The 25,636-nt window shown below is 47.5% G+C and overlaps 1 protein-coding gene across 3 annotated transcripts in view; it reads right to left on the bottom strand.

The window, feature by feature from the left end:
* Nucleotides 1-21,712, bottom strand: part of LOC143172026 (AP-4 complex accessory subunit RUSC2-like) — a 43,429-nt gene extending 21,717 nt beyond the window's left edge. For all 3 annotated transcript variants that reach the window (XM_076361238.1, XM_076361239.1, XM_076361241.1), the window contains exon 1: nt 21,357-21,712. The gene's annotated coding sequence lies outside the window, so the exon portion shown is untranslated. The remainder of the gene's footprint in view (nt 1-21,356) is intronic.
* Nucleotides 21,713-25,636: the final 3,924 nt, after the last annotated feature.

Genomic DNA, 25,636 nt, shown 5'->3' with positions numbered 1-25,636 from the left:
CAGGGGACCCTCCCTCTGAACATCCAGCCTAGCACCGGCAGTTGGGGTGCCAGGAGGAGCTGTGCTTCAGTGCCGATCACTTCCGAAGCAGCTCGAACCCCTTCATATGCTGCCAATTTCTCTTTTTCAGTTGGAGTACAGCGGGCCTCGGATCCTCTGTATCCCCGACTCCAAAACCCTAGGGGTCGACCTCGAGTCTCCCCTGGTGCTTTCTGCCAGAGGCTCCAGGTAGGGCCATTCTCCCCGGCTGCGGTGTAGAGCACATTTTTTACATCTTGCCCTGCCCGGACTGGCCCCAGGGCTACTGCATGAACTATCTCCTCTTTAATTTGTTCAAAAGCTTGTCGTTGCTCAGGGCCCCATTTGAAATCGTTCTTCTTCCGGGTCACTTGATAGAGAGGGTTTACAATCAGACTGTAATTTGGAACGTGCATTCTCCAAAACCCCACGACGCCTAAGAAAGCTTGTGTTTCCTTTTTGCTGGTTGGTGGAGACATGGCTGTTATTTTGTTGATCACATCCATTGGGATCTGACGACGTCCATCTTGCCATTTTATTCCTAAAAACTGGATCTCCTGTGCAGGTCCCTTGACCTTACTTTGTTTTATGGCAAAACCGGCCTTCAGAAGGATTTGGACTATTTCCTTCCCTTTCTCAAAAACTTCTCCTCCTGTGTTGCCCCACACGATGATGTCATCAATGGATTGCAGGTGTTCCGGAGCCTCACCCTGTTCCAGTGCAGTCTGGATCAGTCCATGGCAAATGGTGGGGCTGTGTTTCCACCCCTGGGGCAGTTGGTTCCAGGTGTACTGGACGCCCCTCCAAGTGAAAGCAAACTGTGGCCTGCACTCTGCTGCCAAAGGGATTGAGAAGAACGCATTAGCAATATCAACTGTGGCATACCACTTGGCTGCCTTTGACTCCAGTTCATATTGAAGTTCTAGCATGTCCGGCACAGCAGCACTCAGCGGTGGCGTGACTTCATTTAGGCCACGATAGTCTACTGTCAGTCTCCATTCTCCATTAGACTTTCGCACTGGCCATATGGGACTGTTAAAGGGTGAGCGAGTCTTGCTGATCACTCCTTGGCTCTCCAGTCGACGAATCAGCTCATGGATGGGAATCAGGGAGTCTCGGTGTGATATTGCCGCTGGTGCACTGTGGTGGTAGCGATCGGCACCTGTTGGTCTTCGACCTTCAGCAACCCCACAACAGAGGGGTCCTCCGAGAGACCAGGCAAGGTGGACAGCTGTTTAATTTCCTCCATCTCCAAGGCAGCTATACCAAAAGCCCACCGGTACCATTTTGGGTCCTTGAAATACCCTCTCCTGAGGTAGTCTATGCCAAGGATGCACGGAGCCTCTGGGCCAGTCACAATGGGGTGCTTCTGCCACCCATTCCCAGTTAGACTCACTTCGGCTTCCAATACAGTTAGCTGTTGGGAACCCCCCGTCACCCCAGAAATACAGATGGGTTCTGCCCCTATATAGCTTGATGGCATTAGGGTACACTGTGCACTGGTGTCCACTAGAGCCTTATACTCCTGTGGGTCCGATGTGCCAGGCCACCGAATCCACACAGTCCAGTAAACCCGGTTGTCCCTTTCCTCCCCCTGGCTGGAGGCAGGGCCCCTCTAATCCTCATCACAGTATTCGTTTCTCTTTTCTTGTAAATACGAGTCCGAAGTGTCTTCATTAAGATCAGAAGTCAGATCAGCCTGGAAACTGGAGCAGCAATTGTCCTGGAAGAACCTCTTTCTGTGATTGTTTTCCCTTGCAACTCACGTCCCCGTGCCCCTAGGGCTGCAGTAGGTTTTCCATCCCACTTCCTCATGTCCTCTCCGTGGTCACGCAGGTAAAACCATAGGGTGCCCTGTGGTGTGTACCCTTTATACCCTCTCTCTCGAGCAAAAGAACGCTGACTCCTAATCGCCGAGATACTGGTCCGTACAGGTGAGGAGTAGGACCTATCCTCTTTGAATTTCTGGAACTCCCGGGAGAGTTTCTCCACAGCTGAGATGAAGGAAGATGAGAGACTTTCTTCGTATTGCCGGAGCTGGCCAGCCAATTCATCCATCATTTGTTCCCCTCCATCTTTCCAGGTTATCACTGCCATTGAATTGGCATATGACGATGGTGCGCTCCTTATAAACTTCCGCCACATGGGTCGCATGCACTTGACTTCGTCTGGATCTTTGGATAGCTGTTCATTGCTCACGTCACCATAAATTACCTCCAGCACAGCTAATTCTCTCAGGAACTGGATACCCTTCTCCATGGTGATCCACTTGTCTGGGCGACATATGACATCTTCCTTGAAGGGATACCTTCCCTTCATGCTTGACAAGAGTCGCCTCCAAAGGCTGAGGACTCGTGTCCCTTTTCCAATCGCTTCGTCAATGCCCCCTTCCCTAGAAAGGGATCCCAGCTGCTTGGCTTCCCTACCCTCTAATTCCAGGCTACTGGCCCCATTATCCCAGCATCGGAGCAGCCAGGTGACAATATGCTCGCCTGGACGACGGCTGAAATCTTTTTGTATATCTCGCAGCTCACTCAGGGATAGAGATCGGGTGGTCACTGCCTCATTTATGAGTTCTTCCTCTTCTTCCTCCCCGATCAGCGGCCGGCCCTCCTCCTCCTGTTCTCGTGATGGCCCTTCTCCAGGGTAGTCTGCCTCATACACTTCTTCCTCTGGCTCCCTTTTAGAAGAAGTTTCTTCCTCCCTTACTAAACGAGCCGACTTCTGCTTCCAAGATTTCTTCTTGTGTACAGGGGCGACTGATACCGGCACAGGTTGGCTTTTTGGTTCAGCCACAGGGCCTGTCACCGGGGTCTGAGTGGCTGCAGGGCCTGTTGCCGGGGTCTGAGTGGCCGCAGTGCTTGTCACTGGGGTCGGAGTGGCCGCAGGGCCTGTCGCCGGGGTCGGAGTAGCCGCAGAGCCTGTTGCCGGGGTCGGAGTGGCCGCAGGGACTGTCGTTTTACCATCAGATCCAGAGACCTTCTCTTCCCTTTGAGGGTACTGAATGGTGTTGAACAGGGCTCGGTAGGCATGGGCCAGGCCCCAGCACGTTGCAATGATCTGCAGCTCTCTGGAGTTGCCAGGGTGACAGCATACTTTGTCCAAATGTTCTACTAACTTTTCCGGATTCTGCACTTGCTCAGGGGTGAAGTTCCAAAACACTGGGGGTGCCCATTGGCCTAGGTGCTTGCCCATCTTGTCCCACACACCCTGCCACTCATAACTATCCAGCCTTGGGGCAGATCTCTGGATGATATTCTTAAATTGCTTACCAACTTTAGACAAAACCGAAACAATATTCCCAAGAAATACCAATAGAAGTATCTGAACTGCCCAAGGATGTTCAAAATACTGAAAAGTTACTGTAATGAAGGAGGAAACATCATAGAAGAAGGTAGTGACACTGCCATTCTGCATTTCCTCCGTAAAAAACTCTCAGAAAAGTTACTGTAATTGATAGTTTTCTCCACGAAGTGGTATCCGTAGTACAGTAATGGCTTCATTGCGAAATTCAGATACCAAATTAAGCCCAAGGTCAATGTTTTAAAAATAAACCTCCCAAGCGGATTATCACCAATCACTGCACACCACAGCAAACTGCAAAAACCAACACCAATTTTTAACATGTACAGCAAAAAAAGGAGCACCATGCAGATTAGACAAATCAATATCGAGAACAGAAGAACCAACATTGTGACCCACAACTGTTAACAGATATAAATTCCTTAATATGCTCCGGTTAATCTGTTATTATCTCAAACCCTTCATGCCCCACTTTGGGCACCAAAAAGGACTGTTGTGGTTTAACCTCAGTCGGCAACTGAGCACCACGCAGCCGCCCGCTCACTCCTCCCCCCTCCTGCCCCGGTGGGATGGGGGAGAGAATTGGAAGAGCACAAGTGAGAAAAACTCGTGGGTTGAGATAAAAACAGTTTAATAATTGAAATAAAATAAAAATAATAATATTATGATAATAATAATAATACACAAAGCAAGTGATGCACAGTACAATTGCTCACCACCCGCCGACCGATGCCTAGCCAGTCCCTGAGCAGCGGCCCCCCCAGGCCAGCTTTCCCCAGTTTATGTACTGAGCATGACGTCACATGGTATGGAATATCCCTTTGGCCAGTTTGGCTGTGCCCCCCTCCCAGCTTCTTGTGCACCTCCAGCCTTCTCAGTCAGTAGAGCATGGGAAACTAAAAAGTCCTTGGCTAGTGTAAGCACTACTTAGCAACAACTAAAACATCGGTGTGTTATCAACTTTGTTCTCCTCCTAAATCCAAAACACAGCCCTGTACCAGCTACTAGAAAGGAAATTAACTCTATCCCTACCGAAACCAGGACAGGCACTAAGAGCCCAACTCCCTGAGTGTTTAGTAAATAGCAGGTTGTCATAAAGCTAGTGGAAGATGTTCATCAGCATTTGATATGGGAGAGCAGAGAACATGTTCATTCCTCCTTTCCCATGTAACCCAGAGGTCCAACCTGCAAGCACGTCCAGGACAGTCTGGACGGGGTTTTCCCTCTTGCCTTCCCTTCTACACGTCAGAGAAGCCAATGCAGTGAAGTGCATTGGAGGGCAGCTAAGGCAGCAAGGAGAGGGAGAAACCATAAAAGACAATGCTGATCCATGAGGGATTCAAAAATGAACTAGGGCTCTCATAGATCAGTCCCTCGTTCTGAAAACCCTGGCCCAAACACCCTTGGTCAGCAATCCACATCCCATATCTCATCCAGGCATCCTCAGTGCTCACAGCACCCTGACACTGCATACTGTGATCCTGCTCTGGACTCCAGGACCCCTGGTCTGCTGCCACTACTGACCTTCAGAGTCCAGAAAGTAGCATTCACAATATCTGAGTCTTTGCCTACCTTATTTCTGCATTTGTGACTGTGGGATGATAACGGATTTGGAGCAGAGCTGCAAAGACACATGGGAGCCCAGAAGGGAAATTAGGAAATGTGGGATAAGTGAAGTCAGAACAACAGTGTAAGCAATGAGACAGTTTCACAGAACGATCAGGAACTTCAGTTCTTCCAGCTTCGTGACATAAGAATAGCAATTAAGAGATGCTAAAAAAAAAATATCAAAAGTAGTACTTTCCCCCCACGCATAATAGTTCTTCTCACAGACACAGGATGATGCTGGCAGGAGAAAAATAGAAAGATGGAAATGGACCTGGTGTTTACAGTAAACACCCAATGATGTAAAAGTTAATGCTAACACCAGTGTTAGCGAGCAGACAAGCCTTGTGGTAGACTCTACCAGAGATCATCATGAGACCTACATGGGGGGCACACACACCCTCATGCCTGCTTCTGCTGGGATGTTTCACCCAGGATTAGGCTCTGAAGTAGAGAGGTCACCTGGTCCACTTGGACCACATCCAGCTGGACTATCGTGCGACCCTAAACTCCCCCCCAACTTGTAGTCTCCCTAATGCCTATATCACCCTTCACTCCCCTTTCAGTGACTCCTCTGTCTTACAAGCCTCTGGCTCCTTTCCCACAGCCTCTGCTGCAGAGGTTGAAAGGAATGAGTCTGTCCTCAGCCCGGTTCCTAGGAGATCTTTTACATCAGGGATTCCCAAGATCACATTGTTCAAGAACCACCATGGGTAACAGCAGCTCCTGGCTCTGTGCCTAGCACATACACATGCTGAAAGTGGTGTTCAGCAGCTGGGGCAGTGTTTATGTCCCATTTTGAACCTTGTGCACCATCGATGGTACACGTAGCAGTAGGAGCTCCTATTTATCCTATCACCCCCCCCAGCACCATGGGAAAAAACCCCTGGCCCTGGTTCCCCAGTGCCTATCTACTCATTCAGACTTCCCCTGCCCTTGTTATTGCCTTTGTAGCTGATTTTAACACTTAGATCACGTCTCTCCATAAGGCTTTGCTATATTTTGAGTGTTGCCACAATACAACTACTTGAAAAGCATCATTTTGAGGATACAGACCGTGATGACAGCATGCTTCACTGCTGAAGCACCGGGTCTCCGCTGCCTCTGGGAAATGGCTGCTTGGAGCCAGCTTCCAGCACCAACACCGATCTGCTGACAAGCCCTGCTGAGCAACACGCACTTCACGTTGGTGCAGATGCTGCTGTGGGAGGACAAGCTTTGCACAGGCATGCTTTGACATTTGACAGCAAAATGTCCAGAGAGCTGACAGCCATTTCCCAGCTGTCTCTCCAAAGCTCTGGCTGCAACATGCAACTCTGCCCAGCTATTTGGTTTCAGTGGCAGCACAGGCTCCCCAGGTGGACTGTGATTCACTGGCTATCACAGATGCTGCAGCAGATGGATGCCTACTCTGCCTGCACCCACAGCCTGCTCCCAGTACAAGGCTCTGAGGTCAGCCAGCTCCTGCTAGGAGCCATTCTGACAGCTTCCCTAGGGATATGCACGACACTTTTTCTGCCTTAGATACCTCTTTCTGCCTTGGGACACCTCTCCTGGCTTCCTCCTGTCTCAGGGATGCAGGGAGGTTAGGCAGTGGCACTGCCAGTGCAGGGATTATTCAGTTCCCAACACCAGAGCACTCTCCCTGGCCATACTGTCCCTTGGCTCTCCCTCCCCGATTCTGGAAGACTGTAGAAGGATCCTCCCTCTTCTATTTAGGGTCTGGTAGGCTGGGATTGACACTGGGGCATAAAATCTAGCAAGCAGAGTAGTTTCAGATTCTGCTGGCTTTGATCAGCTCTTTGTAAAGCCCTCATGCTCCTCTGCAAGGGGAAGTTTCCAGATGTGGGGATAGGCAGTCTGTACCTGAACACTTTTTGCCAAATCAGTTCATTCTTCTTATTTATCATTTGCAATAGCGCAAGCCCACAGTGTGCTGAATCCTGCTCAGTCCTACACACACATCAGCAAACATAGCATCCAGCAATGATCCCTGCCCAGAAAAGTGCGTTGTGGCAGTGCAAAGCAGAGAGGCACGCAGGGAGCACAATGACTCTAGACACATCAGTACAACAGCCATTTTGATTGCAAATGTCAAAATTCTTTACCTTCTCCATACTGACACCATCTGCTGCTACATGGGAGATATGGATTGTTTATTCAGTCAGCTCGCTCTTGGGGTGCTAAGGGTTACCTGGAGAAGGTGAGGGACAGACATTTCATTATCCGTGGATGCTTCACTCCAGTCAAGATAATACAGAACAGGGAAGGATGGCGTTTTGTGAGACACCTATGATGTGGTGTGGAATTGCTTATCAATGCTTATACTCCCATGTGTACATATATATACACATGGCAAAAACTCCTTAGCTGCAGCAAAGCTCTAGGTAAGTAGTGGGAGAGGAGTGCTGAACAACAAAGGATGGTTCAGCACTGATCTGAGAGCTGCCTGCCAAGCCATGTCTGTGCTTTAGAAAGGAGGCAGCATGCTGCAGATAACAGGGGCATGCAGCACCTTGCAGAGCCAAGCCTTTCAGGATCTGCACCTCATGCCTTGTAAGTCCTTGCTGAGCATTACATAGAGGCCCCCAAATCCCTCTTCTGTCCTACCCTCAAAGACTGAGGACGTGCTGATTTAAGGGTGGTCGGTGCAGCTCCATGGCTTCTGGAGTACAGCTTTCTACCTCTGCAACACTGCTGAGAAGATGCAGAAGCTATCAGAGCCAGCTCCAAACTGGCCTGCAAGGCTCTCCTTCAATTAAGAGGGGGCTGGTGCAAACACCAGCCTTGCCCCCAAGTGCTGATGTGTTAGGTGTGGCGGTCACATAATGCCAGGCATACCCTGCTATCTGTTACCGCTCTGGCCACGCTTTTGGAGGTCCATCGCTGATTACTTAATACCCTGCTCTGCTCAGCGCTCTCAGCTGCACACGTGGGGCGACTGGGTTCAACACACAGCGACACAACTTTCCTCATAAAATGTAATGCAATAGTGGGGGAGGCATGCAGAGATTTAAGAAATAAATGTGATTTAAGTACAAAAAGATTGCACATATAGCATGGAGAATGAAGAGGCAGGAGCAAGATCATCAGAACTGCCAGCTGGAGGCAATGCTGGCTTTTTGGAGGGTGGCTTTTCTGAACAAAATACTGTTTCTACAAATCTCAGTCACTTCATCTATGAAATTGAATGCCCAATGTAAACCTTTAACTGTGAGGATTCTTGCTGCCTCTTTCTGAATGGCTGTGGTTTCACTGTCATCATCATCTTCCTCAGATGGATCAAGATCCATCAAGTCACTCAGGGGTGAAAGATGAAAAAACAGAGTTAAAAGCTGGGCATTCAGTTTCATAGATGAACCAGCAAAAATCCTTTTGTATTGGAGCTGCTTGTTCTTTGAGGGTTGTTCCATGTAAATCCCTGACTCCTATGGAGCATTTGCATTAACATGCTTAAAGAAACCAACACAGCTCTACAAAACAAGCACGAGCAGAAATGCTGCAAAAAGCAAGTTTGTGTGAGCTTGCAGACATGGGCACAATACAGGCATCTCCTCTTTGCTCCACGGGGAGAGATACATTCAGTTTACTCCCTGTAAGTCTACCTCCAGGCAAAAGGGCTGGGAGAAGAATCCAAACTGAAAGCCACTCTTCAGACATTCAACAGGACAGGCAGCGTGAGGGATCTCAGGGCTCACTGGTTCCAGCACCAGTTTCCAGGATCCCAGTAATGCAGTTCATCTCTACCCCAGCTTTGCCACTCCAAAAGCTGCCAGAAAGTACTGAATGGTTTAAAAAAAACTCAACAGGAAAATTCCAGCAAGCTGGAGGGCATTCAGGGAACAGCGTGAGCTAAGAGGATGGGGTGAGGGGCACAGGATGAGTGGCCTGGGGACGGGACTGAACCATCTGGGTGAGTAAGAAGAGGATGGATGTGAGGACTCAGGAAGCCTGTAAGTTATTGTAGGGTGGGACTAGCTAGTGGTATTTGTTTGGACATTCATTCATTTCTCAACAGCTAATACATCTCCGCCAAATTCATGCCTTCATTAAATGCTTTAGTAAATCATCCAGCATGTTTAATGAAAGAAAAGGTGTAAAAAGAAATACTAGTTGTTTGACTCATCCTAAACCTCCAGTTCTCCTTTCCTGCCTCGGGGAACAGGGAGCATAGCGAGGGTGGTCTGTCTGGTCCCAGGGTGAATATTCCAGCACCCAGTGTTTAAAGGGGGCTGCCACAAAACAGAAAGACTAAATACTTCCTAAATTTCTGCCTCAGCTCAGGCTAGTTCCTCTTGTGGTCCTGAGCAAACAGTGATTCCTGAAAAGACCACTTCCCTTTTCTTTCCACAGTGAGGTGCTGCCTGGGCCAGAGCTTTTTCCAGCGGTTTCCAGGACAGCCTGGCTAAGCCCATTATTAATGTATCATTACATCCCAGAACTATATAGGATTATGATGTGTTCAAAATGGAAACTGCAGCACGTGATGATCAATCACAGCCCTTGCGCACATGACAGCAAGGAGCTGCTCAGGTCAGGGATGAGGAGCTTGCCAGCAGAGATGATAGGCTGAGTGAGATGAAAATAAGTAGCAGTACATGTATTCCTGCCGATGACACAACTAGCATGAGGCAGGTACTGCCTCCCGGTCAGAGGAAAAGAAGCCCCAGCTGCTTTGGGCACTTTGAGTTACAGAAGACATCAGAAATAGCTCAAGCAGCAGATCTATACCAGATAACACAGGAGCCAGACAATGACTGAAGCAGTTTTTCCCATTTCAGTGCTCTCTTGCTCCATGACTCATCATCTGGCATGTGACAGGAGCCACTTATAGGCCGTGACTCACAGGCATCGGCCAAGGTGATCTGGGTTGGAACCTGCTCCTCCTTCTCTCCACAGCCTGTCCTCTGCCCCAGGCCCCACCCCCCACCCCATATACTCTTAATTACCATATGTAAATCCAGAGGAGAAAAAAACTCTGATGTTTCTAGCTGTTAATATCACACTGAAATTGCTGCTGAATTAAACTGCAGACACAGTAAATCCTTTCTTATCACAGACACTCTAGTAGCAGCAGCAGGAGGAGGGCTATGCACTTCTATAGCATCTTTCTGCCTGAGCACTCTGAAAGCATATTGAAGATCTTACAAGAGCAGAAATTACACAATTCCTTTCTGAAACATGGATATATCTGGGTGCTGGAGCCTGGCTGCTGCACGATTCCCAGAGTACTCAAGAACCCACACACAGATGAGGAAAAAAATCTTATAAGCAAATAAAATAGCTGGGCAGAATCAGTAGCTAAGATGCCAAGCTTAACTTCTCCTTAGCTGCACAGCTTTGGCCAGGGCTTAGCCGGGAAGCAGGGCTGTGACTATCAGCTGGCTGCCTCATGAACATGCTCCTTTTACAGACCTGCCCAACTGAGGACCCTAGGAACCAGAGGCTGCAGTTGAATAGTGACAAAAATACAGCCAGCAGTTGTGGGTGAACCAGAGTCAAAGCCAGCAGAAGCGTGGACTGAAGGTTTTCCCACCAACTTCTATGCTTGGGAGCTGTGAGCTCAAAACTCTCCACCACAACAGCCACAGCAGGGCAGGGAATAGTGTCCTGCTGAGGGAGTCAGACATCAAACTCAGCGCAGCTTTGTGGATCAAAGCCAGCTCTCTGACCTGTGCCTGTAGGCATACAAGATGGCAAATCTGCTCCCGAAGTCTGTTATATGGCTACACGCAACGGTGAATGAGCAGCTGTTCTTGCTCAGGTGTGCGCTGCAGGGGCAAAGGCTCCTGAGATCATAGCAAGAGGTGGAGAGGGCACAGATGCTTTGTACGGATGGAGATATTCTCAACAGCACTGGAGATTTCAGGGGTTGCTGGGGATCTGAATCATCCCTAGAATTACTATATTTTGGAAAGGCCTCTCAATGAGAGATCATGAATTACTTCCACTGGGCCCTCAGGACTTTCTTCCCTAACATTTACTGGAATCTGGCTTCAGCTAACTTGGCCTTGCCCAGACCATGGCAAAGGAGAGGCCCTGCTTATAGGAGGATAATTTCAGAAGCAAGTTTCATCTGCACAAAGAAAAAATACATGAGGACAGCTGCATCTCAAGTAGTTCTAGATCCCCTATCACCTTCATGACTTGGGGAAAAGATGAGCTAAGCCCTAAAAGGGACAAAGAAGGTCTTCACAGTGAATAAGGTCTTACTGCAGTACAGGTCAGCACATCCATACAGACTCCAGCCACTCCATGGCTGCATATCTTCACTATTGCTTCCTCTCTATCCAGATTAAAACTGGCATTGCATTTCTGTCCAAACCATGCGTTGCAGGAATCACAGCTGCAAAACAATCCTGAACCCTCCCTGCAAGGCAAAAGCGTCAGTGACCACTGAAGAAAGCCCGAGAAATAAGGAACTCAGTCTTAAGATAACTCAGTTAAAGAGGCTGTAAAATTATGTTTACTGTCTGTTACCCAGAGCTCCACATATGTAGGAATCACTCACTATCAAGTGGAAAACCAAACATTTCTGGGATGGCAGATTACAGATATACAACCTCATGTAGCGACATAGCAAAAGCGGAACAGGCAGCAAAGGTGACTAAGGGAGAGTGAAGTAAAACCACAGCAGGGCCAAGTTCTTGAAATAACTAAGGTATCACCCCACAAGTCACCATAAATAAAGCAGCTAGAGATGTCAAAAAGCCCTAGCAGGATTATTTTCAGACTTGAACACAGCAGTGGTTTGCTACCAGGACTAGGTAGCCACATCCCAGTGAATAGGAGAAGCAATGCAGGTATGGCATTACCTAGCAGTGATGGGCATCAGTTCTGCCAGACAGCCAGATGCCTGCTTCTGCAGAGCTTTATTATTTTTAAATGATGCAATCCTACATGGAATTTAATACATACTGTGTGCAACCAGATCAGGAGCTCCAAAATCAAGCACAAACAGAAAACTTCCCAGCAGCAGGCTGGTTTTATTAGATGTTCCTCTTCACACTGAATGTCTAAATGGTTTTTCAAACAGCAGCTACATCCAACAGCTGACTCCTGCTAAAACTGCAGGAAACTTTAACCCTTCCCAGCTCTAGGTAGTTCTAACAAGACCAGAAGCAATAACTGGATACACAGAAATAAATTTTCTGTCTCTCCAGAGCAGGAATATGCAATAAGCAATTCAATGGTCTGGAGACTGGCAGCACCCTGATTCAGGGATGATAGGATGCTACAAAGCAAAAAGGCTGAGTAACAGCCCAATAAAGGCAGCATCTGATGAGAGTAATGCATCAAATTTATCCTGCCCTCTGAAGGACATCAGGACCACATATACTTTTGCTGCTGATACTCAACTGCTTTTAGTCCACAGGCTGGATTTTGCAATCCCTAGAAGGTAGCTGGAGGAAAAGACCCTGTAGCGCACAGGTTTGAAAAGGGAATTTGCCTGATTACTGTTAAGACTGTGCATTTCTTGACCCTTTTATGGCCAAGTCCCTGAACAAACAGACCCCCTGTAATCAAGTCCAAATACTGTCTGAATCTCATTTCAGCAGAATTCAGGCTTGGCAAAAGAAAGGCAGAATGATTCCCAAGATGATGAGACAAGAAGCTTCTGAACTGGGAACAAATCTTTGGACCATAGCGAGACAGCGCAAGATTAGAAACCACTTTTTGCACTACACAGCAGGTCTTGATATGACCTCCCTGGCCAAAACAAGTCTATCAAGAATGCTTTTTTCAAGAAAGACAAAATCTAGGGCAACTGTTGACACTAGTTCAGAAATAGAAGGAGAAGAAAGAAGTAACAGACAGATGAACATATTTAGTCTTCATGGATCAACTGCTACAGGGAAGTTTTGATTTCAGCACAGGAACACAGACATCTGTGGACTGAATCAGATGGGTGAAGCCCCATCCTTCACCTTTGCCAGCAGAGTTCAGATGCTCTGCATGAGGTGCAATAACCCCAAAGTGGGCAAATGAGTGACCGGCTGCTCCATTCTCCCCCCTGGTCACAGGAAGCCTCCTCCACTTGGGAACGGTTTACATCTAGAAGCAGGTTTCACAACCCTCCCATAGCAAGCTAGGTGCCTATATAACCATAATGCTATATATTCTTGACATCCCTTATAGTGTCCAATTTTTTTTCTGAATTCTTGCAACTTTTGGGGCTTGTAACTTCCTGAACCAGTGAGTTCCACAGCTAATTACAAGCCACAGTAGTAGTTGTCTGCCAGTCCTTTTGAACATACTGGCATTTAACTTCATTGCTTGTCCTTGGGCTAGGGCAGGGAGAGTATCATCTTTTCTGTTACATTTGCCACCCCTCTGAGCAGTCCAAAGCTTTTTATTCTGCTCACATACAAGAGTATTCCCTGATCTTTGGTCCTGTCACCAATCTCTCTCCAACTGTCGTCCTGATGTGTGGGTGGGCTCGTATGTTCGCATGGCCAGCAGCAAGGCAGAACTTCAGAGGATCTGGATGAAACTGCAGCATCAATTTACATAACAGAATATTTTCCATGCAACAGAACTAACAAAAGGCAAGCCAGAACCTTAATAAAATACTTATGAAGCAGACCAGGCACTCCTAATGATTACACATACTTTTCTTCTGAGAGGAGAAACTTATCCCTTGCAGGGACTAGCAACCCAACCCAAACTCCACTTGCAAAGCTCTAGCCAGGACAGTGATCAGCCCTGAATGAGATATTTATTTTAGGATATTGCTCCACAAGACAGCTCATGTGCTAATTAGGCTTGGAATGACTGGACTCAACAGAGCATTAAGGGTCTAACTAACTAAATCTGATAACCCTGGATTAACCAAGGTCTTCTGCCAAGGAAAGTCTTGCTGGGCTGCAGAGGATGCATACACCTATTCACCAGGAGAAAAAAAGAGGTCAAATGGGGATGATCCTTGGCTCCGTACTGGAAGAGCAGGCCGGAGTCCCAGGGGACACACCAAGACTACCGGAGGGATGACCACTCTGCTTTTAATCACTTCAAGGATGTTCAAGAGGGCTGAGGAGATACCTTAAGACTGTAGGCTCCCAGGTCTTCCCAGCTAGGACACACTTGCATTTGGACACCTTCTTTCTTGAAGCTGTTGTGTTCTTTCTGTACCAGATGTCTCAGAGAAAAGAACAAGTACCTGCAACAAGTGGTGAGGAAGAATTTGCCTCTCCTAAGCCCTTGCGCTGAGATGGGCCTCAACTCAACCAGGAGGTTTCAAAACTCTGCAACTTCTGCTCTGAACATGTACTATAAATACACTGGGTAGTCTTATTCACACAAATGCCAAGCCATTTGAGAATATTGCTGGGCTTTGAAGTTTAACAGCAAGATTCGTGGACTAATTAATCATGGTATGTGAAAATTATTCCTATTATCAGTTTCAAATAATCCTCCTTAATTTCCTGGAATACTTCCATGTTACAAGCAGGGCAGCACATAAATCATTATCATCTTTCTCTAGACCGTTCATTATTTCATATCATGAACCCTACAGTTTCCCATTTAACACAAATAATTCCCATTTCTTCAGTCTCTCCTCTTGTGAGATTTTTCCAGGACTTTGTGCAGTTTCCTGGGCAGTTTCTTAATTCCCTCCAACTTTGCAGTCATACTTCTGAGCTGGGGTCACTAATTGCACAGTTTCCCAATCAACAGTAGGATGTTCCCTGCTTTCTGTATCAACATTAGAAGACTCTGTACCATAATTTTCCATTCCATTTCTTATGTACCCTAACATTCATATGTAGATGTTCACCAAGTAAAGTTCCTTATGACCAGGGTGACATCCAGGTACTTTTTACAGTTTAATGACATCAGTTTAATGAGTTGGAATCAATTTAATAATTTAATCAGTTTAATGATTTGGAACCTGACAAAATGTACTTTTGTGACTATCCTTTGTTACACTGTTACACACATTTACTATTTACACTATTTACACTATTTACTGCTATGTTAAATAGCATCAAGCTCAAAAACTCAAGGTTTGCAACAAGACTAGCCTAGAAGAAACCAGGGGATTTTTCTTACATATCTGTTCACTGAGGAGAGGAGTTTCTTTTCGCTGTCTGTAGAGTGTGGGTTTTGGGGGTTTTGCTCCCTCAAGTTGCACAAATTCTTGGGGTAGGGGTGTGGGGAGGTTTTCCCTGTCCCCATGCAAATTCTCTTTGTGGTCCCCCAAGAGATAAGAGGGTCCTCAATGTCTGACTAAGGTCTGGGTGGAAGGATATTTTCCCTGGTGAATTTGCCTCATTAAATCAGTGAGGTCTGGTAGCTTGCCTCCATGAAAGAAGATTCTCCTTTTGTTTTGATGGGCAGGCCAAGAGGTTGTTGTGGTTTTTCTTTTCAACTTCAACTTGTGCCAAGGGGAAAGCAGACAACAAGGTAGTAGATGAAAATACTGGCTGTGGAACATACTCTGGTACAGAGGGGAATCACCCCTCAGTGCCTCCAAGACAAATACAAATGCATTGCTTCAGTTTGGGGTGTTTTTCCACCCTACAATACTAAATCATGTCAGCAGCACAAAGCCTGAGAGGTCAGAGGTACGGAGATGGAGACATTCCTTGGGATCTCTAAAGCTTGTGCAAAGTCACCAACAGAAGCACAGAGAATATAAACCCCAATGGATCAATGACTACTATCAATGTCTCAACAAGATATGGTCAAACATAAACAATGACATGTGACTAGAGTGTTGCCACCTTTGTATGTTAACCACCCTCATGCCCAGTGCTTGTCAGTGCTGGGACATACCTGTTTCTGGCAGTTCCTCCTCTCCTCCTCTGTTATTGTGCCATGAACTGGCAAGCCCTACTGTACTAGGGTCTAGAGACCTCCAGGGATGTCCGAGGTCCTTCTGTGCTCCATGCAGCCTCACCTTTCCTCTCTCCCAGTCCTTCCCAAGAACAGCCAGTCTAAGAGGAAACGGAAGGGAAGCACATGAGAACGAAAAGGCTGTCAGGCTTACTGTAATAAGAAGTAGTCACCACCTTCAGAGTGCTTTATAAATACAATAATTATAAATAGCAAGTGTCTGCAGAAATGAAAATGAAGCATATGACATGGAGCTGAAGGCAGGAAGAGACATCTGGGTAAGGAAGATGCTCTCCTCAACAGAGATTTCAAGCACTATGACCTGCAGCTGGAGGATAAATCTCAGCAGTAGGTTAAGTTAGATGCCACTGACTGTGGACAAGAGAGAACAGTTTGTTGCCAATAGAAAATGGCTAAGTGCAGATGCATGCTGAAATCTACTTGCTGTTCTTCTGAAGGGTCAAGCTCATGATAAGCCACAGTCAGGCAAGAAATCCCTTAGAAGTGACTACAACTACTCACATACTAACAAGTGGTGAAGGAGAGGGCAACCACAGTAAGCCAAACCCCAGGGCAGATGTGTCAACTCCAGGTATTGATCATTAGAATGAATTAGGTAAAGCCAGGGAAGATACACTGTGTGGGCCAACAATATCTTAGGACCAGATATAGCTAGCTCGCTCTCATCACTCTGAGATACCTGTGCCACTGGCCCAAAAAGCATGTCAACAGGGCAGTGACACTTGGTCTCTGCTTCCAGAGAGTATCTTGTGCTGGAGCAGAGAGGGGGATGGTTTGGTGGCAGTGCCAGTTTCCCATCACTTGCCAAGTGTCAGTACAAAGCATTGCTGCCATTACTCAAATATTTATTATTTATCACTCAATGGTACTGCCAGCCCCACACCCTCAGCACTGCACAAACACCAACACACGGTCTCTCTCTCAACAGTTCAAACTCAGAGGGTGAGCCTGAGCCAGAAGCTGCTGTCACTTACATTACGGCCACTCACCTACATTACAGCTCTACCTGGGCGGCTCTGCCTCCCATTTACAAGAGTTAACAACTGCAGTCCTTTTTTTCCCTATCTGCTGATAGAACCACCAGCAGCCTTGCCCAGTAAGAAATATTTGCATGTGTCTGATGGATAGAAAAAAACCCATTGTCTACACATCCCTGAGGCTGCAACACAACTGTGGAGGAAGAGTTTGGATGGAGAGGAAGACTGTGCACAGACCTGCTCTTGCACTCATCTTAACAGGTATGTCCCTGCTTTGACCCACTTCTTTCAGAAAATGAACATTAAAATAATTTTCATCAAGAGAGAAAATTGGAGCAGAATCAGGGACTAGAGCCATTTTGACAGCCTGTTACTTTCTCTTTGGAGAGTAACTAACTTTCAGATGAATGCTAGGGCATGCAGGGAACCTGCTCAGCAGATAACATGACAAATCCCTGCTAAGGCTAGTTACCAACACAGCTGTCATTGATCATTGCTATGGATTTCACCCCCTGCCAGCCAAGCTCCCTCAGCTCCTTCAAGCCTTATCCTGCAGCCTTTTGCATAACTCTGGAATGGGGTAAGCTTCTGGCTCTTTTGGACTTACAGACTGGACTGCTAGAAGCACTTTATCCACATCAGGACTCTTCACACAAAGTAGCAAAGGTAGCAGACAAGTGAGCTTTCCCACTACTGGTTGGATTTTAATGGCTTCCACAAACACTGGGACAAAATCTTCTCGTTCAGTACTGTCCTGCGATTCCACAGTTGACAGGGAGGCACCTCCATCTCCAAACCTCCATGTCTCACCCAGCCGCACAGATCTCCGCATCTCTCACTTTTTGTTTGCTTTTCTTGGGTTTAACCAGTGCTCAGATCTATCAGAACCGTGCCTACTGAGATGAGTTATTGCCCAGTATCTATGATATAGAAGTGGCTTTGGACTGAATATCTCAAGCTGACCCAGTTTATATAAAACAGAAGGGCAAAAAGCAAACAAACAGCTCTGTAATGAAACCTTTTTAATTTTTAAAGAGCAGATCTCTGGCAAATCAGGGAAAACAGTTATAAAGCCAACAAGAACAAAGAGCTTGGAGAAGTACTGCAGAAAAGACTTTGAATGTACATCATAAGTAAGAAAAAAATCTGGAATCACCAGGCAAGGTGAGGAAATTAGAAGAGCAGGGCTCCTGACCAACCTCAATGAATAACCACACCAAGAAGGATATTAGAGGGAAGTAGAAACAGCATCTTTGATGCTGTTTCGGCAAGAAGAAGAATATGGAAGCTGCGGCGATGACAGGTTAGACAATACAGGGGAAAGAGGGTGCAGAAAAGGAAATGAGCATTTGAAGTGGAAACAAATTCAAGAAGGTGAATGCATTCAAGTCAGAGGGACAAGATATTATTGACCCCAGAACAATGAAAGAATAGTCACATGATCGCAGCTGGCAAAAGGGCTTTTGATAAAAATATCCATGAGGAAAAAGAGAGGAAGGAGGGGAAGCCGTGTGGCTGCCAAATAATAAAGATAAACCTGTACCTGTTCTGAAAAAGGAAGGGAAGTGACCCACATTAGATCTATTGACCTGCCCTTAATACTACATACAATACAAAACACTGGAAAAGAATAAGGTGACTGGGAAATAAACGAAAAATAGGGCAAAACACAACATGGGGTTGCTACAAGTGGGTTACTGTCTGGCTATCAGGAATAATACCAGAGTGAGATCTTGACTCACCAGGAGCATCAGACTGGAAGAAAATAAGATCTCTGGGACAGAGAACTCGGTTTTTTGTTTGCTATTACAGCCTCAGACACCTGAGGGGTGGTAATGGAGCCATGGGCAGGCCATTTCCGAGTCAATGGCATATTCTCCTGGGCCACCTGCACTTTCTGCAATGCAGGTCCAGGGTCCCTTGGATCCAGAGATCCAGCTGCACTTTATCCCCACAGCATTCTGCATCAATGCAGCAAAGACGACACATGGCAGCAATTTTACCTCCTTCCTGTGAATCATTTCGGTCAGCTCCAGTTGCCAGAAGCTCTTGCCATCTTTTAAGCATCTCAGGGCAAAGATTATCTGTGCACTCTCACTGCTTAACAGATGCTCTTGTAAGAGTGGCACCTACTAGCTAGGCACAGCCTGTATGTCCTGGGGAGTGTTCCCATCCCATGCAACGAAGCAGGCTGCATCACCTTCTTTTTATTCCTTTAGGCAAGCATTGTACACACAAACTATATGCAATTTTTCTTTCACACCCCGATACAAGTATGTGTACGCTGCATAGATATGTACTGTTGCATGTCCTGTCCTCCAGCCCATGATGCACCTACAAACGCACACGTGTTGTTGTTACCCCCCACCAACCTCCTGCAGGAGCCTGTTCTGCAGCAGCACCACAAAATGCAGTCTGGTAGCATGTGTCTCACTGTACAGTCCCCTCTTCTCACACCTACAGGAGCATATCCTGCTCCCTGCTCTCATTGGGCTGAATGGGACAGAGACCTGGAGACACAGAGAGGGTTCACAGGTCTCAGGGCGAGATAGGGATGAGAAGGAGCTGCAGTTCAGGAAGCCCTATGGTGATTCCAGGACATTGTCACAGAGCTGCAAGCAGAATGCACTCTGATCTGTGGTTTTGCTAGAAGCCCTGTCCTTCCCACCCGGCACCCTGCACTGAAACTCTGGGTTTATCTTCTTCACCAGGTGTAAAGGTCGGAGAGCCTTGCCACTGCACAGGGATGGAGAAGGAGCAACCGTCTGAGAATCTGCAGCAGCAAAATGGTTCCTTCAGAAAACTGCTGCAGAAAAGGCTGTGTTGAGGATCACTCCCACCTCCACATACCTCTTGGGGCTGCACACAGCACTGACCATCCCAGGGAACACAGTGAAAGGCTGGAGAATGACAGTACAAACGATACATTTACATTCCCTGACAATGTCAACCCTGATTTTCCTCCCCTGTGCCCTCTACTGCTGGTCTCTGACCCACAACCCCCTGTTCCTCTAGCTCTTCAATGCCCTTCACACCTGCCTCTTCTGCTCCAAGGTTCCTCTACAGCTCTGCCAAACATTTACCATTTTATCTACATTTTTCCTACCATCCTGTTGCTCCTGACAGGTCTAAAGATGCTTTATCTGAATTATTCTTGGGTCATTGGCAAATTGCAGAAAGCTTTTGTGAATAGGTTAGACCTGCCAAGCTCGCTCATTAGCAACACCAGTATACAAGGCTCTAGATGTCTGGAGGTAAAAAAGCAGATCTCTATTTCCCCCATACTCCATACACCTTTACAACACCCATCAATCCAGTCCCTGTATGATCTGTTCCTCAACAGGCAATGCTAATATAACTCCCATTAACACCACATTCCCCCCAAACACCTGCAATTGCAACCTCACATGCTCAGCATTTTCCATAACCCCCCAAAATTGCATCTGCTATTTGATTATCTCCTTTTGTTACTACATTCCCATGTGTACATTCCCCTACAGCCACATCACTGTATCACACATACCAAAATCTCATTCTTTTATACCTTTGCCTTATTGTTCTCACTGACTGCCATCCTGAACATTACCTCTCTGGCATCTATATCCCTATCCCACATATATCTTTCTCTTTGTTCAAGCCCTTCTCCCTTTGCGTTTGCAGATGCAATTTGATGGAAGGATTTGTGCAGAGGGTGGGGGAGGGAAGAAGGAAGGTGGGGAGGGAAAAGAGGGATTTGGCTATAAAAAGACCATGTAAATAAGCTCTAGTAACTGGTACCCAGCCTGGACCACTCATCTCAGTAATTAAAAGTAGTAATTCCTCCATTCCTAGATAACCTTTCTCATCTGATCTGTGAAAAAGAGGCAGGGAGAAAGCATTAATTTACATAGCCAGCACAGACACGCCCTGGGCAACACAAAGGACTCCAGCCTGCACAGAGCCCAATGTGTCTCTTAGCAGAAGAGCAGGGTTTTACCTGCCACGCTATTTTATCCTAACACCTTTTGAGCAATTGTTTTACCAGTATTTTAAATAAATAAATAAATAAATAAATAAATAATAAAAAAGAAAAAAAAAGCTACAAGCCACACTGACAGCAGCCTTTCCTCTGTGTCCTTTGTTTCTGGCTTTTCATGGAAGTGCTGTCTGTCAAAACAGCTTTTGAGCTGCACAGCAGCATCACTGCCAGGGATGCACAGAGAGCATGGTAGCTCGTGGGACCAAAACAATCCGTGTGGGCTCGGCTGTTATGGAAGACACAATGGAGAGCTGTGTGACTGCATTGTCAGGGCGAAGCACAGCTCGCCTCTGCACAACCAGCCCCAGACATGACAACCGCTATTTCATAGCTACAATGGACAAACACTCATTCTGCGCAGCAATACCAGCCTCCTCACTCTCTTCCATCAATTATAATCACAGCAGCTCCAAAGCAACGCAACCTCTGAAGAGACAAAGCAATCCTAAAATCTTTAAGCTTCGTTGGGTAGCTGGCAATCTCTACAAAAACAAACCAGCCACTTTGCAGGACAATGAATGGCCTGAAAACGATCAGTATGACTAACGCCCACCCCGATCATTTCTCCATCTCACCTTTCCACAGATCCTCTGTTCCTTGTCTCCTCTCACTGAACACGCTCTGCTCCGGCACTGCTGAGCACTCAGATTCCAGCGGGCTCCATGCTCTCTCACCAGGATGCTATGGGAAACACAGAATCAATTTTTTATTTTTTTATTTTTTTCACAGCTGCATCTCTGGCAATGCAGAGGGTCTGTGGAATCATATCTCCAATGCTCCTGCTGCTGCTGCTGCTGTTGTTGTGACGTTGCTGCGTGTGAAGGAGCAAACATGCCCACAGCATTGCCGCTCCAGCTTGCAATCAGTCCCTGCGGGACCTCAGACAAGGCAGGGGATGGGAGGGAGCAGAGAAGGAGAGGAGGGGAGAGAACAAGTCGAGCTGGAAGATGGAGGATTGATTCTTACAGGAATTGGGAAATCAGGAAGGTAGCATGAGGAGAAATATAAAGACTAAAGCCTATGCCATAAAATAGAGCTGCAGCATCTTATTCTGTGATGAGCTTTTGTTTCAGATGCTGCGTGGTTGCAAGCTGTCTGATCTCTTCTGGCTTTACAAAGGAAAGCAAAAGTAACTGGAGTGCTATGTTCCTACAGTTGATAATGGCAGCCAGAGCCCTTGGAGATAAAATCCTAGTCTGCAAAGCAATGCACAGGAGGAGGAGGATGGGAGGACTTATTACTAAGAGATCAGGAAGACTACAAGAAGCTTCTTGAAGCTTCTTTTACATTTCTGTAGTGCCTTGTCCTAAAGAGCTTTCACCAACAGAATCTACACAGCATCCCTGAAATGCAGCCACCCCCGGAGTGAGATGCAACCACCAGCACTTCCCCCAGTGCTGAACACACCTAGCAGGGATAGGATGTCTGAAGTCCATGCTGTCACAGAGAATTTCAAATCAAGATCCCAGAAACTATTAACTACAGCTTGTGATTAAAGTGCTGCCTGTAACCTGGGCATCTCTGCAAAGCAACCCATGGCAGATCTTCCTTCCTGAAACAAGGGATCACCACCTGCAAAAGCCCAGGCTCTCTTGCTGTCCTGGGGCCATGTGAAAGAATTTTTCCATCACCCCCTTTTCACCAGAGGCAGCTGCAACCTGCTCCATAGGCAAGTCAGTGCAGTTCCTGACAGGGCACAAGTAGCTTTGCCAAGGGACATGTGTGGCTACTTTTGTTTTTCTGTCACAGTCTGGGCATGACCACACATCCCAGAAACTCAGCTGTGCTCCAGGCTGTGCCAGGGGAGGGACCATTCACATTATTGCACTTTGCCATCTAACCCCACTCGGAGGGCTGAGGTGCCATCACTACTCCTACAGCCACCACCCTGCTCTGAGCTAAGCAGAGCTTGGAAAACGGAGTGTCCACATTGGAAAAAGATCTATGCTGGCAATCCCTACAAGCCTGAACCAAACCCCATCTCCTAAACTGAGGCTCCGTGGGGAGCGGGCAAGTCAGAGAACATGTAGAAATGTCACACAGACACACAGTTCAAAGAAATGAAGAACCGTCACATGCCTGACTACTTTTTGCTCTATGCCATGATGCATTCAAAGCAGCAACCAAATAAAACAAATACAACAGCCTGGACAATACAACACTTTGCAGAAGCTTCTGCCTCTGGAGAGGCCAACATAAAAAGCTGTGACAGAAAAATGTTAGACTCATTACTGGAAGTAGCTGCCAATTGTCTCGGATCCCAGACCACTAGAAACCTTTAAAATATCTCTTCGGGTAACGTTCAAATCAGATTTCTGACTGAAAACCCAGTGACTGGTGGGTAGCTCCTACCAAGAGCTACCAAGGGCTCCAGAGGCAGGAGTCCAGGACTCCCCCCAGCGCAGAGAGACCCTTACAGCAAGAAAAGAGAAAGGGCCTTGGGCTGGCTGCGGGCTGTGCAGCCCATTCACAACGTACTGGAGCCAGCATCGCAGACGCATCTCTGCTACTCACCTCCGAAACATTGGAAACGATCCATCAGCCCATCCCAAAGCTCAAGCTCTGCAGGTCCTTCCTGAGAGGCCGATGCACATGCCCCGTCTGTGGTACTTCACACTCCTCAGCCCACTGCTTGCTTTTCCTTGGATGCTTGGGACCCACACTACAACCTTGTCCCATTCAAGCAGCAGGGATAAGCCCCAGGGACGATGCAGGAGCAAGGGATGTACCTCCATGCCTGGCCATTACAGCAAGCAGAAAGCTAGTCCTGGCGGGCTCTGTTCCACCTGAGCTGCAGTAAATGAGACTATTAGCAGTCGCAACAACATACTCCCATTAGAGTGCAGCCCCCAGACCCCCATACGGCCAGTCCCATTGTATTGTCAGCGTTAATTAAGGCAGGCTCAAGCAGATGTCTCCGGCCCGTTCAGCTGGGACAGTCGAGGAGCAGCAGTGAGGAAGGAGACAGTCTCAGCTGCGGAGCTCTGTGCAGAACAAGGAGTGTTTGTTACCCAGGAGACTCATTCCCACAGCAGAGAGGAGAATGGAAACTATTTCGGTGCCCTCCCCAGTCCTCCACAAGCATTGCCAATGCTGACACCAGGAGGTATAAATGCTGGCAGGCTGAGTGCTTCCCTTCATCCCTGTCCCTGCCACAGGACACTGGCATTAATCAATTCACTGACAGCAATGCCTCCCTTGTGTACCAGACATGCACGCCAGAGCAGATGGAGTCAGGGGGCTGTTTTGTTAAAAAACAAAGTAATGCATCAGACAAGGGGCTCCCTCAGAAACACTCCTATTTATATATCTGTTCCCAACATAAACATTTGTATCTTCCTCCCCAAAACAGTTATTCAGCACCTTCCCCCCACCCCAAGCTCACATGGCCTTGCATCTCTGCAGCAAGCACCCCTTTGCTGTATCTCCCTCCCAGGATCTGCCCCTCTCAGCAACAGTGGTAAAAACTAATGGGCTGTCCCAAAACTTCACAGGTAGTAAGAGATAAGAGGTGCTAATGAGGAAGAAGCAAGCTCTTTCTTGGGGACTGTCTTCTAGGAGATGACTTCTCTTTGATCAGAGATGAGTCAGTGTGAGAAGGAGAGTGTGGCTGACTCCACAGTCTCATGCAAGGAGGGGAGCAGGGATACTGCAGGCTGGTGACTGCGCTCCTTAGAGAAGCAAGGCGAGGGAGATGCAGGTGCCAGAACATGCCTGCCCCTACAGTAACAGGGGTCCCCCTCCTGCTTGGCCTGGAGAGGTAGGGATAGGTGCTTCCCACACACCTCAGCATTGCAGGGTGCAGCTTGGCAGGAGAAAACTGCTTATCAAGCAACGTTAGTCTCATTACTCACAGGCAACCCAGGTGTAGGGCAGAGTTTTTGCCATCTCGCCTCCTTCCTCCTTGCTCCAAGGGTGTGAGAACTCAATGCACAACACATTCTCCTACCCATAAATTCCAGTAAGGAGGCGCATCCCATTCCCAGCACTGGGCTGCAGCAGAGCTCACCACTTCGGGGGAGCCCCATGCGCTGCACTCACACTGGACATGAGCTGTGTGTGTACCTGGAGCACTTGCTGACAACAACTGGGACACGAACAGATCATCTAGGTGAAAAAAAGCCCAACACACTTCTGCCTTGGCCTTGGTCACCTTCTTTCACCTGCCTATATGTACCATGCAGGAATTGGCCACTAAGGTCAGCACACCCCCACATATAAGAAGGAAGAAACCTTTCCGCTTTTACTGCAGTTCTACAGCAAAATCACCCACCAGCAGCCCAAGCCTCCCACCTATTTGCTGCAAATCTGCTCTGGTGATCCATGAACTGGAAACAGCTCAGCCCCAAATCCCAGCCGGCTGCCTGGGCTGCAGCTCTGACACCAAGCACTGGGCAGGAACAGGTCTTTAATCACGCCTCACTGACAGGGGTGGTGCACAATTTACCGGCTCTCGCAACAGCCTGACAGCCTCAGGAGTGCCACCTCTCCACTGCAGCTCACGGCGATAACTGTCCTAGTTTCGGCTGGGATAGAGTTAATTTTCTTCCTAGTAGCTGGTATAGTACTGTGTTTTGGATTTAGGGTGAGAACAATGTTGATAACACACCGATGTTTTAGTTGTTGCTAAGTAGTGCTTACACTAGTCAAGGACTTTTCAGCTTCCCATGCTCTACTGACTGAGAAGGCTGCAGGTGCACAACAAGCTGGGAGGGGGCACAGCCAGGACAGCTGACCCAAACTGGCCAAAGGGATATTCCATACCATGTGACGTCATGCTCAGTACATAAACTGGGTGAAAGCTGGCCTGGGGGACCGCTGCTTGGGGACTGGCTGGGCATCGGTCAGCAGGTGG

This window comes from Aptenodytes patagonicus, chromosome W (assembly GCF_965638725.1).
Source record: "Aptenodytes patagonicus chromosome W, bAptPat1.pri.cur, whole genome shotgun sequence".
Classification (NCBI taxonomy): Eukaryota; Metazoa; Chordata; class Aves; order Sphenisciformes; family Spheniscidae; genus Aptenodytes; species Aptenodytes patagonicus.
The sequence above is the reverse complement of the archived record's forward strand: the minus strand, read 5'-3'. Positions and strand labels throughout refer to the sequence as shown.